A 17,516-nucleotide genomic window follows, 5' to 3' on the forward strand; every position below is an offset into this window, starting at 1 on the left:
GGGGGAGGGGGTGGCAACTTACCTAGTTTACGACGCTCCCTCACCATCGCCGACTCCCATTCCTCATGATGGAGGGACTTCACCACCTCATTCCAGGCTTGCAGGCTTGCTCCTTTGCCACTGTATCTTTATACTCCTCCAGGCGTTTGTCCCATATCACTGGGTAGTCTTGGACAAAGGAAATGAGGCTCTCCACTTGTACTTTTGTCAGTGCCATCTTTCTCTTCATTCACTCTTATAATAAATGAAGGCTGTGGCCTGCAGACAGGGAAATCCCCTGACATCGCCTAGCAATGGTCCCGTAATTACAGGTGCACACACGTAGCTACCCGTAATTACGGGAGCCCCATAGACTTCTAATTACGGCCTAATTACGGCCTGAAATAGGACATGTTCTACAATTTTTCAACGGCACGGGCACCTTCCCGTAAGCATACAGGGAGGTACCCGTGACCAATAGAAGTCTATGGGCCCGTAATTACGAGCGTTTTTACGTTCGTGTGCATGGGGCCTAAGGACTTGTTTTTTCGCGGGACGGGTTGTAGTTTTTATTGGTACTATTCTGGGGTACATGCGACTTTTCGTTTATTTTTTTTCAGTGTTCACCGTGCGGTAAAAATAACATAATAGTTGGGGGTCATTACGAACGTGGTGATACCAAACATGTGTACTGTTTTTTAACATTTTCATTTATTTCCTATAACAAAAGACTTATTATAGGAAAAAAATCTTTGATTTTTACACTTTTGTAAAACATTATTATTAAGTTTTTTTAACTTTTATTTTAACTTTTTACACAGTTTTTTTTTTTTTACCTGCAGCACTGATTGCTGCTTGAATACATTACACTACCTAATAGTGTAATGTATTCCAACTGTCAGTGTGACGTCACAGTCACTCTGACAGTAAGTCTACGAGGACAAGCCAGAGGCTGGTCCTCATAGGCTTTCATACATGTCAGACCCGGAGGCAGTTGTCTGGCCTCCGGATGTCATCACAACCATCGGCAACCTCCACAATTGCATGGGGGCTGCCGATGTCCTACAAACCCCCTAAATGCAGCAATCGCAATTGATCGCCGCATTTAAGGAGTTAATTGCCGAAATCAGCGGCGTTGAGCTGCTGATCGGCAACAGTGGAATGTCAGCTGTCATGGACAGCTGACCTACCAGTTCCCGATGCACTGTCACCGACACTAGCACCGACAGTGTGCATCGGGAATGACACAGTGACTTCATGTCACACTGACAGGAAGCCTATCAGGAGGCTGATCCTGATAGGCTTCCGTACATGGCAGACACGGAGGCCATTGTTTGGCCTCGGGTCGCCATGCTAGCCATCGGCAAACCTTGCGATTTCATTGTGAGGTCTGCCGATGTGCTAGAATCCCTTAAAATGCGACGATTGCGGGGGGGCGTGGCCAGCTATGGGAGAGTGAAGACGTGCTCTCTCCAGCTCCTCAACTAGCGCTACTAAATTGGCTTACATCCACTCCCAGATATGGGGAAAAATTCTAAAAAAGCAAGGGCAGCAGCCCCTACATGTCCCTCATCGCCCCAGCGCGATATCGGGGATTATTTTGGGCGACAGCCCCAGATGCAGCTGCGGGCTGCGGCGCGGGCCGAGGCTGGAGGTCAAAATGGCCGCCCGACCTCTCCATCTCCAACGGACCAGGGCCCGGAGATGACGGCAGGACATATCCACTCACCCTCTGAGGTGCAGACCCTGGAGTTCACCGATCCTCTGTCTCCTTCCCGGGCTGCGATGGATCGTGCGGCCCGTGCGACAACGCCTCCAGCTTCCCAAGATGGCCGCCGGGACCACGAGGCTGGCGGATGCAGGCCTGCTCTGGAGAGCACGGCCCTCCCTTCAGCTGCTCCGATAGAGAGCGTGCCAGCACAGGACCCAGAGGCATTGGATCCCCGGTCTTGCTGGGAGACTTCGGAGACCACTGTAGCGGCGGATGCCGTTCCCCGGTCACAAGAACATGTGGCCTCTCAAGATGGCTGCCATCCTCCATCGTCTCTGCTTTCATGGCCTGCGGGCCCTCTTCTTCCGGGATCCGACTGCGGCCTACTACCAGCCCCTGGAGTGAGAGACACCGCATCTGCCCTGCCTGCAGTTCTGCAGTTGGAGGAGTTAACGAGGAGGCACAGTGAGTACCGAGGCCCTGAGCCTCCCATCATCCAGGTCACCTCACACCCCATGGGACGGATAGCCCCAACTCTCCCCCTTCCATCCAGGGATCCGGGGCTGGTGGGAACCTCTCCCTCTCGGCCCTCCAGCTCCGCACGGCACGGATACCCCAATGCCCCAATGATATTAACCTCGACCCTGCTTATGGGATCTCCCCAGCACCCCGGGACTATGCCTGCACTACCTGCAAGTGGCCAAGGTCCTCAATTGCATCCACTCCCGTCTCCTGAAGTGGACACGCCAGCCAGTAGTGGATTAAGTTTTACCGACCCGTTGTCTGGATCTATGTGTGAAAATCGGCCGGCGACTCTCTCAGATATCCGCCAGCTTGTTCAATTGTTGCCTACTAGGGCTGATATGACTTCCTTTGCCAGACAGATCGTGGAAGAATGCAAGCTGGAGTTTACACAGTTTCGTGCGGAACTTTCCTCACTTTCTACGAGGGTGGACACTCTTACGCAGGATCGGGTTGCTGAAAGTGCCACTATTGCAGATATCCAATCCACTATCCAGCAGCACTCAGCTCAGTTGTTCACCTTGCAGCAGCATCTTGATGATATTGAAAACCGTAATAGGAGGAACAACCTACGTGTTCGAGGATTGCCCGAATCTGTTCCTGCGTCTGATCTGTTTTCGACTCTATCCACCATCTTCAATACTTTACTAGGCCGTCCGCCGAATACCCATATAGAGATCGACCGGGCACATAGAGCTCTCCGCCCTGTAAGTATTGACGATCCTCGGCCGATGGATGTCATTTGCCGAATACATTTCTACGCAATCAAGGACTCTATCCTCCAAAAAATCAGACGGCAACCCATCATTCTCCATCAAGGCACGCAGTTACGTATTTTACCGGATTTATCTCGACATACGCTGGCGCAAAGAGCTGCTCTCAAACCCCTGCTGGAGGTACTCCGAAGCCGGGACATCATCTACAGGTGGGGCTTCCCGTTTGCCCTGATGGTCCGACAGGAGGGCCGTACCTACACTGTGCGATCCCCGACCGACCTGCCTGGTTTCTTGCGGGACTTGAATCTTCCTCATGTTGCATTACCGGAGTGGCCCTCGTTGTTATCCTCTGCTGGCGGGGGATCACGGGGGAGACGCCCAATCTCTGGGCCCCTAGCGGTGGTGGAGGGACGCCCTCCGCGTGGACCCCGGAGACGATCTAGACGCCGACAAGAACATGACCCTATTCCACCCATGGAGACCGCCCGTTCGGCGTGATGACCCGGACGGCCGTTCTTGGAATTCCTCCTTTTATTTACTTGCTGCTGTCTGTTTTCAAGATTGCTTGTTGCTTTTTTACCGTTACCTTCAGATGCCTTCCAATGTCTTCCTCTCTTATTATTTAAAGTGTGCAAATGATGTTAAAGCTGTTAATACCTATATTATTGTACGCTAGGGAGTGCGGATAACTCTTATGCGTAGTTGTCACCTTCCCCCTGTAGGTTTTGGACCGAATTTTCGGTCTTCCGCAATAGTGCGATTAGCTTGTGCGGCAGTTGTTTTTCTACTGCCTTTTCTGTTTGATTTTATGTCTGTGTTTTTTTCTAATGCTCTGTTCTTTACTCCTAGCTTGTTTCCCTCCTCTACTTCCCTCCTGGCGATCCTGGACTCCGATCCTTCGTGCGTTAGCCGGAATTCCTCAGCGAGTCGTTTAGTATGCATCCATGGCTGACCTTAATATTGCCTCCTTCAACGTGAAGGGGCTGAATGTTCCTGAAAAGCGGGCGCAAATTTTACACCATCTACACAAACGTAAGGTACACATCGCATGCTTCCAGGAAACACACTTTAAGGAGGGACATACCCCTACTATCAGGCACAAACACTACACTACGTGGCATTTCAGTAATAATCCCCTTTCCAGATCGTGTGGAGTTGCCATAGCCCTCCACAAGTCTCTCCCCCATCAGGTTGTCAATCTTGTTGCGGATCCCGATGCGAGATACCTCATCTTAGTGCTTAATATTGGTGGGAGGGAATTTACGGTGATTAACGCTTATGCCCCTAACCAGGGTCAGGTGCCCTTCATTCTTCAACTAATAGAAACCGCCCTTCCAGTGGTCCGAGGGACTGTGGTGCTGTGCGGAGACCTTAACCTTACTCTAGATCCGACGGTGGATAATTCTACTGGTCGCTCTAGTGTTGCATACGGTGCTATTAGGCGGGTGAGGCGTGCTCTCCTACAGCTTCAACTGTGTGATGCATGGCGCATTCAACACCCCACGGATAAGGATTATAGTTTTTACTCCCATCCGCATGGCACCTACAGTCGCCTGGATTACATTTTCCTTCAGCAACATGCTCTCCCCTGGGTGGCATCTACGTCCATTGGCAGTATCCTGTGGTCTGACCATGCCCCGGTATATTGTACCTTACATCTCCCCTTCATCACTAAAGGCCCCTGGACTTGGAGACTGAATGAGTCCCTGCTCCTGGATGGGGTGTGCCATGCTGATTTGCTTCAAACGGTGGAAAATTTCACTATTGATCATGCCCAGGACGACACATCCCCCTTGGTTCGTTGGGAAGCTCTTAAATGTGTTCTCAGGGGGGTCCTCATAAAACACGAGGCGCGCCTTAAGAGGGAAAGGGCCCACTCCCTTAAAATTGCTCTCCAAAAAATTAGTGCTCTTGAACTGGCTCACAAACGTGCGCTGTCTCTCCCGATTTTACGTGAGTTACAGATTGCCCGACAGGACGCCAGACGGCTGTTGGACTCTGCCCAGCAGCGCGCTCTTCAAGTCTGTCGCAGTAAATTCTACGAGTTTGGCAATAAGAGCGGACGTATGTTGGCCAGAGCTTTAAAAACCAGAATTGCCCAGTCACACATCCCAAATACTAAGGCCCCTTCTGGCCAAGTTGTTCACACGACCCCAGAGATAGCGGAGTGCTTCCATAGCTTTTTCTCTGAGCTTTACAACCTTAACCCTCCCACCCCCGCCCCCTCCCATCCGCCGGGACGGGACTCTTTCTCATCTCCCTTCACACCGTTGTCTGGGGAGATGGCTGAGGAACTTGATACGGACTTCACTCCCGCGGAGCTCCTCATGGTTATATCTGATCTTCCTGGGGGAAAGAGTCCTGGCCCGGATGGTTACACTGTCAAGTTTTATAAGGTGTTGGCGGACCGGTTGCTACCGCTTCTGTTGTCAGCTTTCAACTCTATTTCCCCGGAGGTCCTGTTTCCCCCTAGCTCCACCTTGGCTCATGTCGCGGTTATCCCTAAGCCGGGTAAAGACCCTCAACTCTGCTCCAGTTATCGTCCCATCTCCCTGCTCAATGTAGACTTAAAAATTTACGCCAAATTGCTCGCCAATAGACTGAATAAATACCTGCCAGATCTAATTCACCCGGATCAGGTGGGGTTTGTGCCTGGTCGGGAGGCCCGTGACAACACCCTTAAAACTTTTGATATCATTCACCACGCCCAGGCTAACCGAATCCCGCTCATGATCCTGTCCCTGGATGCTGAAAAGGCGTTCGACAGAATATCGTGGTCTGCCCTTTACCAAACCCTTCGACATGTGGGAATAGGACCATCTTTCTTGGCAAAAATTATGGCATTGTATCGTACACCCTCGGCCCAAATAAAAATAAATGGCTCCCTTTCGGCACCTTTCCCTATTTACAATGGCACACGACAGGGCTGTCCCCTATCCCCCCTGTTGTATGTCCTGGTTATGGAACATCTCATGGCCTCCATTCGGAACAACTCAGATATTAAGGGTATTAACATTGGAGGGAAGGAATACAAGTGCTCGGCATTCGCTGATGACCTATTGGTCTATCTCACAGACCCTCATGTCTCTCTCCCTTCACTGATGTCCGAGCTGTCTCGTTTTGGAACATGGTCTAATTTCAAAATCAATTTCTCTAAGTCTGAGGCGCTAAATGTTTCTCTCCCGGGCCCATTAGTGTCGCTTCTCCAAAGTAATTTCCCCTTTTCATGGCCCTCTAGAGGTATTACATATTTGGGTGCCCGTATAAGTGGGGACCTTACACAATTGTTTACAAATAATTTTATCCCCCTACTGGCCAAGTTTCGTACTGACCTTAATTCCTGGCATAAGACTGAGTTTTCCTGGTTTGGCCGTATCAATATTATTAAGATGTCCCTCCTCCCCCGCTTGCTTTATCTCCTGCAGACGATCCCCATCTCTATCCCATCTTCCTATTGGTTGCGGCTTCAGCGATGCTTCGGCTCCTTCATTTGGCCGACTGGTCGCCCACGTCTGAGCCGGGCTCTTCTGACTCGTTCCAGGGGTACGGGTGGGGTTGGTCTGCCGGATTGTCGGCTCTACTATTTGGCATCAAATCACGCACGGGTTTTAGATTTCTTTCATAACCGTGAATCAAAACTATGGGTTCGTTTAGCTCAACAACTATGTCCCAGTACCCTATCATCCCTGCCGTGGATCCTGCCCGGGAATAGACCGACTCAAGCCTCCTTTGTTGTTTACCATACTCTCATGGCGTTGAGGTCCTTAGGGCCTGGAAGTACGCTTGTAGACCCCCTGGGTCCTTTAACTCCTATCACAGATAATCCAGCCTTTCCTGCTGGTAAGGCTGGTCGCTCCTTCCTAGGCAGGCAGTCCACCAACCCCATGTATTTTGCCCAGGTCCTCTCCGCTTCCTCTCTTCTCCCTCTAACCTCCATCTGCCCCGATGCCGTGCCCCTCACTCGCCATATATATGAGTATGCCCAGTTAAAACATTTTTATGGAGTGGTAAACCGACGCGCACATCTTCACAGGTCGTTGACGGACTTTGAGCGCCTATGTGTCTCCTCCCAGCCCCCTACACATACCATATCCACAATATATAAATTACTCCTTTCGCTGCGTTCCCAACAACTCCCCTCCTTCTGCGGGGCCTGGGAGAGAGAATTACATACTACATTTACTGATACACAATGGAAGCGGTGTTTCTCCCTCTCACAAAAAGCCTCTATAGCCGTTAGGGCCCAGGAAACTAGTTATAAAATTGTCTCTAGATGGTATCGGGTCCCGGCTGCGCTTCATAAATGGTATCCGTCTGTGCCTGATAATTGTTGGCGCTGTGGTGCTGTGGGAGGTTCCATGTCTCATGTTTGGTGGAGTTGCCCCTTGTTGAGGAGTTTTTGGGATGCGGTACTTAAATTGATATTGGAGGTTACTGGAGTCTCTGTCCCCAACTCTCCGGAGGCAGCTCTCTTATTCATGTTCCCGATGCCATTACACATTTATAAAAGCTCCCTAACTAGACATCTGCTTCAGGCGGCAAAGTCAGTGATCCCGCGCAGGTGGAAAACGGCAATGCCCCCAACATTAGATGAGTGGTTTCGGGAAGTTGCCTTGATACAGCGAATGGAACACTTGGTGGCTCACTCCCCGGCAGCTGTGGTAAAATACACGTCTACATGGTCTCCTTGGATAGTGTTTCTTTCTTCGCCTTCCTACCTCACGGTTGTAGCCTGAGTCGGCCTATGCCCCTGTGAAACATACTACGGCTCTTGCTCGCTGCTGATTTTTTACTCATAATACGCTGGAACTGGAGTCCAGGATCCCTCCTGTCCTCTCCCCTCCCCCCTATCCTTCCCTCTCGTGGGGCCTTTTTCTGTACTTTCTTTCCCCCTGACTAGGGCTGAGTGCCTCTCCTTCTCTGTTTGAGTTAAGTGATCTCATTGTACCTTTTGATGATTATGCCTTTATGATTATTCATGCTACTGTTGTACACTGATAATTCTGTTTCATGTCAAGATGTGATGCACATTATTGATTTTTCCCTTTTTTTCTGTATGTTTTTGCTTTGGTCCACTGACCTTGTTTGTTCTTTTAGTTATGGGTGGAGGCCTTCTCTCCCATATGTTTTGTAATTTTGTGTTCTAAAACTCAATAAAAATTTTTTGAATAAGAAAAAAAAAAAAATGCGACGATTGCAATAGATTGCCTCATTTAAGGGGTAAATTGCCTAAATCAGTGAAAATGAGCCGCTGATCGGCAACAGTGGAGTGTCAGCTGTCTGTGACAGCTGGCCTCCCGGTTCCCGTGCACACTGTCACCGACAGTGTGCACCGGGAACTGCGCAGTAACTGTGTGTCCTTGTGCACTGACACTGACCACTAGGACGTACAGTTGCGTCGTGGTGCGCCTAGGGGTTGAAGTCTGAATTATTACAATATAACATTATTTAACACGCCATAAAAAAACAACAAAAAAACGCCAAAATGCTATTTTTTGGTCACCTCATCTCCCCAAATTTTTTTTTATAAAAAGTGATCAAAAATTGCATGTACCCCAAAATTGTACCATTAAAAATATCAAATAAAAAATAAAAAAGTTTGGGCTCTTGGCAACACAAAATAAATCTTATTTTTTACAATTCGTTTTTTCCTTGTAAATTAGTAAACTATATAAAAAATGAATAATAATAATAAAAAAGAAATTTTATATTGCCGTAATTGTATTGACCCGCAGAATAAAGTTAACATGTTGTTTTAATTGCACGGTGAATGCCATAAAAACAAAGCGCAAAAAGCTATGGAGGAATCACTGTTGTATTTTTTCATTTTCCACCCCGCAAAGAATTTATTCTCAATTGCCAAGTACATTATATGGTACAATAAATGGTGCTATTAAAAACTACAACTCAACCTGCAAATATCAAGCCCTCATACAGCTATATCATAGAAGAAAAAAAAAGTTACGGCTTTTGGAACGTGGGGAGGAATTAAAAATGGCAGCGTCAGCAAGGGGTTAAGAGGCAATACATTAATTGCATATTATTGTTACGGACTACTGTCTGAGACTGGTATATGAAATGTCAGTCTTAGTACAAGTGGCCAAAGACTTTACAAAGTGAATGTAAGGAAGACATATAAGCCCCTTGTGTTGGCTGATTTTTCATTTTTGACTGAAATCTTCCATTATCTTCTGACATGTATATGCCAAGAAATAACATTTTCTAACAGAGCACCTTTTCTTAGAACCCTGCATAGTGCCATTCCTTTGTTATTGGAAATGTATGAATAAATTGGCCACTGCTCATCACCATTTACCTTGTTAATAGAATATGTTCCTACACAGTCTAAAGAGGGTTTTACACTGGGTGATTATCGTGTAGATGTGCGTTCATGTAAACAGGGCAGCGATTAGCAGATGAACGAGCATACGCTTGATCATCTGCTGATCGTATAGTTTTAAAAAAGTTAACTAACTTGGAAATAAAAAAAATTCTATATTGATTCCTATATTCATTTCTACACTTGAGTACTTGGGTTGTTGTTTTTCTCTCTGATGACATCTCCCGGCCACAACTCATTTCTGCAGGTTTCCGCTCAGATGTCTTCAGCTTCTTACTTTTCAAACATTTCTGCACCTATAAATAAAGATAAAATTCTCAACACCCCTAAATGTAATAGCGCCATACACTGCACCTCTAATTATAATAGCACCATACACTGTGTCCCTGATTATAATATTACCATACACTGTGTCCCACACACACACACACACACACACACACACACACACACACACACACACACACACACACACACACACACACACACACACACACACACACCATGCCTCCTGTAGATAGTGCCCCCATAGCTCCCTTGTAGATAGTGACCCTCATAGAGCCTCTGTAGATAGTGCCCTACATAGAAGCCCCTGTAGATAGTGCCCCACATACAGTCCCCTGTAGGTAGTGTCCACATATGGACTCCAGAGCTGCAAGGCAATAGTGCTAACCACTGAGCCCCGTGCTGTCCTACATATAGCTCCCCCTATAGAAAGTGCTCCACATATAGCCTACACCTGTAGACAGTGCCCTACATATAGCCCCCCTGCAGATAGTGCCCCACAGGTAACCCACCCTTGTATAGAGTATCCCACATATAGCCCAGCCCTGTAGATAGTGCCCTACATATCGCTCCCCTTGTATATAGTGCTCCTCATCCCCACATATAGACCCCCCCCTGTAGATAATGGCACTCACAGTTTTATTAGAAAAAAACAAAACTTTACATACTCACATGATCCCGTTCCCGTGCCGTCTGGTGGCAATTCAGGCCTGCTCTCTTCTGAGCAGGTCTGCTGGGGCTGAAAGGCGCAAGCAGCATGATGACGTCATCGCGCCGCTAGAGTCATTGAAAGGTGCTGATTGGCAGGGCAGAATGATTTGCCTCGCCAATCAGCGCCTTTCAACAACGGAAGCATCATCGCGCCACTAGCATCGTTGAAAGGCGCTGATTGGCGGGGCAAGTCATTTTGCCCCGCCAATCAGCGTAATTTTAAGGTGCTGAATGGTCGGGCACGGAACGTGCCTGGCCGTTCAGCGCTAATGCATGTATTTGTATCTGCGTGCTATAGATACAGGTAAAATTAGTGCAAGAGGGGGTGGAAGCGGCTGGTTTCCCGTCAGAAAGGCAGCAGCAGCCTATAATATTCATTTGTATCTGCGTTCAGAGGACGCAGATACAAGTGAATGTGGCTGTCACAAGCACCGGGGCCCCCTCCGGTGCTAGCGATGCTACCTGGTATGAGGGGTCTCCTGCAGCCTGGCCCATAAATGTTAGAGTCTGAGCAGCACGGGCCACATAGTGGCATTGCTACCACTGTAGCAGCCATAACGGCTGCTAGCGGCGCCACCGGGCATGTAGGGGCCCTGTGTCGGCGGACGGCACGCGGTCCCTCATGCCGCTACGGCTCCTACAGCGGTAGTTACACCACTGGGTAACACCTAGTTGACAAGCTTGTTATCAAACAATTCCCAATTTATCTGAGCTCCAACTATGAGGTATTTTTTTTTACTACATCCTTTATTCAGTGCAATGTGTACTAAAATAGACCAGCAGCATAGCGTTATTAGCATCCAATTGTGATGAATGCTGTCTACAGCAGTAAAATCTCCAAGGTTCCAAAGTCCCTACATATTCATCCGAAATGATATACTGTATTATTCGGACTATAAGACACACCTGACTATAAGACGCACCCAGGTTTTAAACAACAGAAAATAGGAAAAATATTCCTATTTTACTACTTTTACAAAGAAAAAACTGTTACAAAAAATAATTTGTTCTGTTTCACCACATTCGGAGAGCCATAACTTTTATATTTTTTTTATCTTTTGAGCGGTATGAGGGCTTATTTTTTGCAGGACGAGCTGTATTTTTTATTGGCATTGTTTTTTGGTACATACAATTTTTTTATCACTTTTTAATTAATTCTTTTTAGCGCTAATAAAAAAATGTTTCCGCCGTTCCCTGTGCGAGTCATATAATGCTATATTGTAATAGTTCAGACTTTTATGAACGCAGCCATACAAATTTTTTTTATTTTTTTTTATTTTTTACATTGTACTTGGGGAAAAGGTTTTTTTTTTTTAAAACTTTTAATATTTTGTTTTACACTCCTGAAAATGTATCAAACTTTTTTTCTTTCACATTTTATTAGATCCCCTAGTGGACTTCAACCAGCGATCATTAGATCGCTGGTACAATACATTGCAATGCATGGATGAGTTACGGAAACAGCGTAACTTGCTGTGCTACACTGTTTCCGTAACTCCTATAGTAGTGAACGGCAGTTACAGAATCAGCGTAGCATGCTACGGTGTTTCCATAACTACTGTTCAGTTCTATGGGAGTTACGAAAACAGGATAGCTCAGCGAGTTACGCTGTTTCCGTAACTCGACCATGTACGCTGTTTTCGTAGCTACCGAGTTCCAGAAACAGTGTAGCTTGCGGTGCTACGCTGTTTCCGTAACTCCCATTCACTTTTATGGGAGTTACGGAAACAGCGTAGCTCAGGGAGCACTAGGCTGCTTCCATAACTCCCGACCACCTAACCAGGAAGTGGCCAGGAGACAACGGAGCCGAGTAAGCTAGAATGGGGTTTAGGGTGCCCCGTTCTAGAGATAGGTGTGGGTCCCAGAAGTGGGACCCGAATCTATCTGACATTTATGACATATCCTGTGGATATGTCATAAATGTCCCTCATGGGAAGACCCTTATAAATGCAGCGGTCGCTATTGACCACGCATTTAACTAGTTAAACAACCAGGAACAGCACCATCGCTGCGTGTCCGCTGTAAAACACAGCTGACACCTGCAGTGTATGGAGCTGGCTCCAAACACCATCTCCTCCCTGCTCCATGATGTGCCGGCACATCATGGGTCGGGAAGCGGTTAAGTAAGAAGCGGTCAGTGGGCCCGGCCCTGCCGAGTCCCTTGACTGCCGACTATAAGACGCAGGGACTTTTTAGCAAGATTTATTCTTGCTAAAAGCTGCGTCTTATAGTCTGGAAAATATGGTAGATACCACAGCGCTCCAATGTAGTAAAATCCATTCTTGTTCACTAAGCATGCAATGTTTCAAATACAACAAAAGGCTCATATTGAAGCTTTACTACTACCACTACTACCATCACTATTGTGAGTGAATGCACGTGAAGCTATAACATGAAATTGTAATGTAAGATTTAAAATGACAGGGACAAACGTGAATGAAAACTTTTTAAGGGGGTGAAGAAGAAGCAGTCACACCTGAGCCCTGGTGCCTGAGGAGTCCCAATGGCCACCCTGCTAAATAAGAAGACACCAGTATTACAAATGGCACATAATAGGTGGAGATCATAGTACAGATTTTGCATTGGGGTATACATTAAGGTGATAATACATGGCCCGACGTGGGCCTTGTAAACGAACGCTGATCAACAAGACAGCTCATTGATCAGCGGTCGTTCCTTCCTTTCAAAAGGAGCTAGTATAGGGATGATATGGAAATGAAAACAAAACACACAACACACATCTTTGACCAAGGGGCGTAACTAGGAAAGACTGGGCCCGATAGCAAACTTTTGACTGGGGCCCCCCCTCCCCTGGGTGTCACACAACCCCCCCCTTGTAGATAGTGCCTTTTTTACAGCCCCCCCTGTAGATAACGCCACACAGCCCCCTCTGTATATAACACCATACAGCCCCCCCTGTAGATAACGCCATGCAGCCCCCTCTGTAGATAACGCCATACAGCCCCCTGTAGATAACGCCATACAGCCCTCTCTGTAGATAACGCCATACAGCCCCCCCTGTAGATAACTCCATGCAGAATCCCCCTGTAGATAACACCATACAGAACCCCCCTGTAGATAACGCCATACAGAACCCCCCCTGTAGATAACGCCATACAGAACTCCCCCTGTCGATAACGCCATACAGCCTCCCCTGTAGATAACGCCATACAGCCCCCTGTAGATAACGCCATACAGAACCCACCTGTAGATAATGCCATACAGCCCCCTGTAGAGAACGCCATACAGCCCCCTGTAAATAATGTCATACAGACCCCCTCAGTAGAGAACGCCATACAGACCCCCCCTGTAGGTAACGCTATACAGCCCCCCTGTAGGTAACGCTATACAGACCCCCTGTAGGTAACGCCATACAGCCCCCCTTGTAGGTAACGCTATACAGCCCCCTGTAGATAACTCCATACAGCCCCCCTGTAGATAACGCCATACAGCCCCCTCTGTAGGTAACGCTATACAGCCCCCTGTAGATAACGCTATACAGAACCCCCTGTAGATAACGCTATACAGCCCACCCTGTAGATAGCGCCATACAGAACCCCCCTGTAGGTAACGCCATACAGCCCCCCCTGTAGGTAACGCTATACAGCCCCCCCTGTAGGTAAGGCTATACAGCCCCCCTGTAGGTAACTCCATACAGACCCCCCTGTAGATAACGCCATACAGCCCCCTGTAGATAACGCTATACAGCCCCCTGTAGGTAACGCTATAGAGACCCCCTGTAGATAACGCCATACAGCCCCCCTGTAGGTAACGCCATACAGCCCCCCCTGTAGGTAACGCTATACAGCCCCCCTGTAGATAACGCTATACAGCCCCCTGTAGGTAACGCCATACAGAACCCCCTGTAGATAACGCCATACAGCCCCCTCTGTAGATAATGCCATACAGACCCACCTGTAGATAACGCCATACAGCCCCCCCCTGTAGGTAAGGCCATACAGCCCCCTCTGTAGATAACACCATACAGCCCCCTGTAGGTAATGCTGTACAGCCCCCCTGTAGGTAGCGCTATACAGACCCCCCTGTAGGTAATGCCATACAGCCCCCCTGTAGATAACGCTATACAGCCCCCCTATAGATAACGCTATACAGAACCCCCCTGTAGATAACGCTATACAGCCACCCTGTAGATAGCGCCATACAGAACCCCCCTGTAGGTAACGCCATACAGCCCCCCCTGTAGGTAACGCTATACAGCCCCCCCTGTAGGTAATGCTATACAGCCCCCCCTGTAGGTAACGCTATACAGCCCCCCCTGTAGGTAACGCTATACAGCCCCCCTGTAGGTAACGCTATACAGCCCCCCTGTAGGTAACGCTATACAGCCCCCCCTGAAGGTAACGCTATACAGCCCCCCCTGTAGGTAACGCCATACAGCCCCAACCCCCCTAAAAAATCTGACCTATAGTTTATCCTACAAAAGACATGTATCCCCTATCCACAGGATAGGGGATACATGTGTGATCGCTGGCAGCGATAGGGAGAACGTGGGACCGAAAGTCCCCCGAAGTTCTCTAAGACTAACCTCTGACTTCCGGCATCTGCGCAGTTCAATAAAAATTAAAGGAGCGCTGGTCACCCATGCGCACAAGCGCGACCGGCACTCCATTCATTTCTACGGAGCTGCCGACACAGACCCCGGAAGTCCGCGGTTTGTGATGGAGAACTTCAGGGGACTTTCGGTCCCCCGTTCTCCCTATCGCTGCCAGCGATCACACATGTATCCCCTATCCTGTGAATAGGGGATACATGTCTTATGTAGGAACAACCCCTTTAATGGCAGAGCGGGGAGATACCTCCCTGCTCTGCCGTACTATTAAGTGGCGTCGCGCTGTAGTAGCCATAGCGGCAGCTAGTGGAGCCTCCGGCCATGGTGGGGGCCCGTGCCGGCGGGCGACACTGGCCCCCTCATGCCGCGGGCCCCGTAGCAGCCGCTACGGCTGCTACAGCGGTAGTTACGCCACTGTCTTTGACTAATACTACACTAGAATCTATCCCTGGTTGTCATATACATTACATTGTCACCTACCTATTTGTAGCGCGTCCTCCGCACAGCTTTGCCCCTTTTTTTCTTGACCACTTTCGGCTTTCGTAGCCGCGTGTAGTTGCCTTGACTCCAGGGACGCTCATTGGCGTTGCCTGTGTTACCTGGCAACCAGCGGCATGTTAGCTGTTAAAGTTACCTTTTGGTGCATCTGTCCTCTTTATTTCCTTCCCAATGTAAGTTACTGACTATGTATTTACTAAATGTTTCTTTTCCTATCAAAACGCCTATATTTTTTAAATATTTTTTTTATATATATTTCTGCTATTATTGATGGTTTTTTGTGAGTTGGTAACTTTTTAATTTATAGAGTTTTAAATATAGATATTTTATATATATATTTATTTTAGTAATATATTCCTTTATGACTGATGTTTTGTTTAATTGCAATGGTTTTTAACTCTGTTTTAAACAATGACCTAGTGTATTTTCGTTTGGTAATGACGTTATGGTCGCACTTTGACCTTTGTTTCTTTGGCAACTTTTTTTAAGTTTACTAAAGTGTTTAAGAAGCAGTATCATTTATTATGCATATGACGTGAGGAAGACGCTAGTTCGGCATCGAAACGCGTAGCCACTATTCTTATTATTAAATAGACATATGTTTCAAGTTCACGTTACCTCCAATCTCCGTGTCCTTTTGTCCACCTGTAATGTAGCAGCACCTCTTATGATCCGTTTTTTCCCCCATTTTTTGAATCTTTAATTTCCATTATGTCGGTTTACACAGGGAGATGTGCTGCCGACAACAATAATAGTTTTGGCATTTAAAACAATACAATCCGCCGATGAACAAGCGTTTACTCGTTCATTGGCTAATCGTTGCCCTGTTTACAAAGGGCAATTATCGGGAATGAGCATTCTGTGAATGCTCGTTTGCCCAATAATTGGCTTGTTTAAAAGGGCCTTAACTCCATAGTAATTGTCACGGTCTGTGGGTATGTGGACCCACCTGGCTGCACCGCCATAGTGGGGAGGCTTCTGGCCAAACAACAGAGCATCCGAGCAATACAAAGTCCAGCACAAGGGTACCTGAATAGTCCAGTTAGTAGCAGAGGCTATAGCATGAAAGGTGCAGCAGGTTGCGCCAGACATGGCGGATGACAGCAGGTGCAGTAGGATGCGCCAGATGTGGCGGATGACAGCAAGAGCAGAAGGATATGACTCTAATCACTAACAGGCTCAGTAACAATAACACAGCACGGGATACAGGAAACAGGCAGCAGGGCACGGGAACAATGGGAAAAGGGCAAACACTAAGGGACCATTTGCAAAGACTAACATGGGAAAACTAACAATGCTTAGGCAATGAGCAAAGGGGCAGGGCCCTTCTTATAGTCCAGGGTGATCATGGGCTAATTGATGATGATTCCCATATGCGCGTGTTTGCGCTTTAAGGCCGGGTACCAGCGTGCGCGTGCACCCTACGGAACCGAGCGGACCAGAGCAGAAAGGAGCGCTGGCGTCTCCTGGGAGGAGATGCGGGCCAGCGCTAACAGATCCATGGCTGCGGCTGAAGGGGAGTGAGTAATCCCGACGGTCCGCGGCCATGGACGCTACAGTAATCCGGCATCTCTATACAATTCTCTATCCCAGTCAAGGAGATAATAAAGATGGATGGAGTACAAATTCTCCTTCATTATAAGAATTTTTATGAAGGGAACGTTTATTATATGCTAAAATATGACAAACATAGGGCTGTTTGGCTGTAGCCCATGAAGTAATTCAGATCCTTCGTTGCTACAGTTAAGCTAAACCTCTGGTATCATTTGCAAACTAAGTTAAAAACCATAGTCTAGAAAATATATCTATTATTTTAGTGCATTAACAACCACGAATCTGACAAATGCTCATTTAAGACTGAATTGCCTTATATGTTTTGTAAATGAAAAATCAAATCTTGGTCCAAATGGGAAATTTTACTTTTAAATTGATGGCATGATTCAGCATTACAAAAATCTATGCTAAGTATTGTAGAGAAAAAATTAGAAATGAGAGTAGGAAAAATTGAGAAAACCTTTCCTAAAGTTCAGCTTAACCAAGCCCAGTAATCACTTCACTGCCAAAATAAAACAGGATATCTTCTGAGAGCCGACGTGCAATTTTCAGACTGCCCATAACATTCTTCAGAAATCTGTCTCTCCACTGTCACTCCTCTGTAATGTAATGTTTGTTGCTATCCATGTA

The sequence above is a fragment of the Rhinoderma darwinii genome, chromosome 2 (assembly GCF_050947455.1).
Source record: "Rhinoderma darwinii isolate aRhiDar2 chromosome 2, aRhiDar2.hap1, whole genome shotgun sequence".
Taxonomy (NCBI): domain Eukaryota; kingdom Metazoa; phylum Chordata; class Amphibia; order Anura; family Rhinodermatidae; genus Rhinoderma; species Rhinoderma darwinii.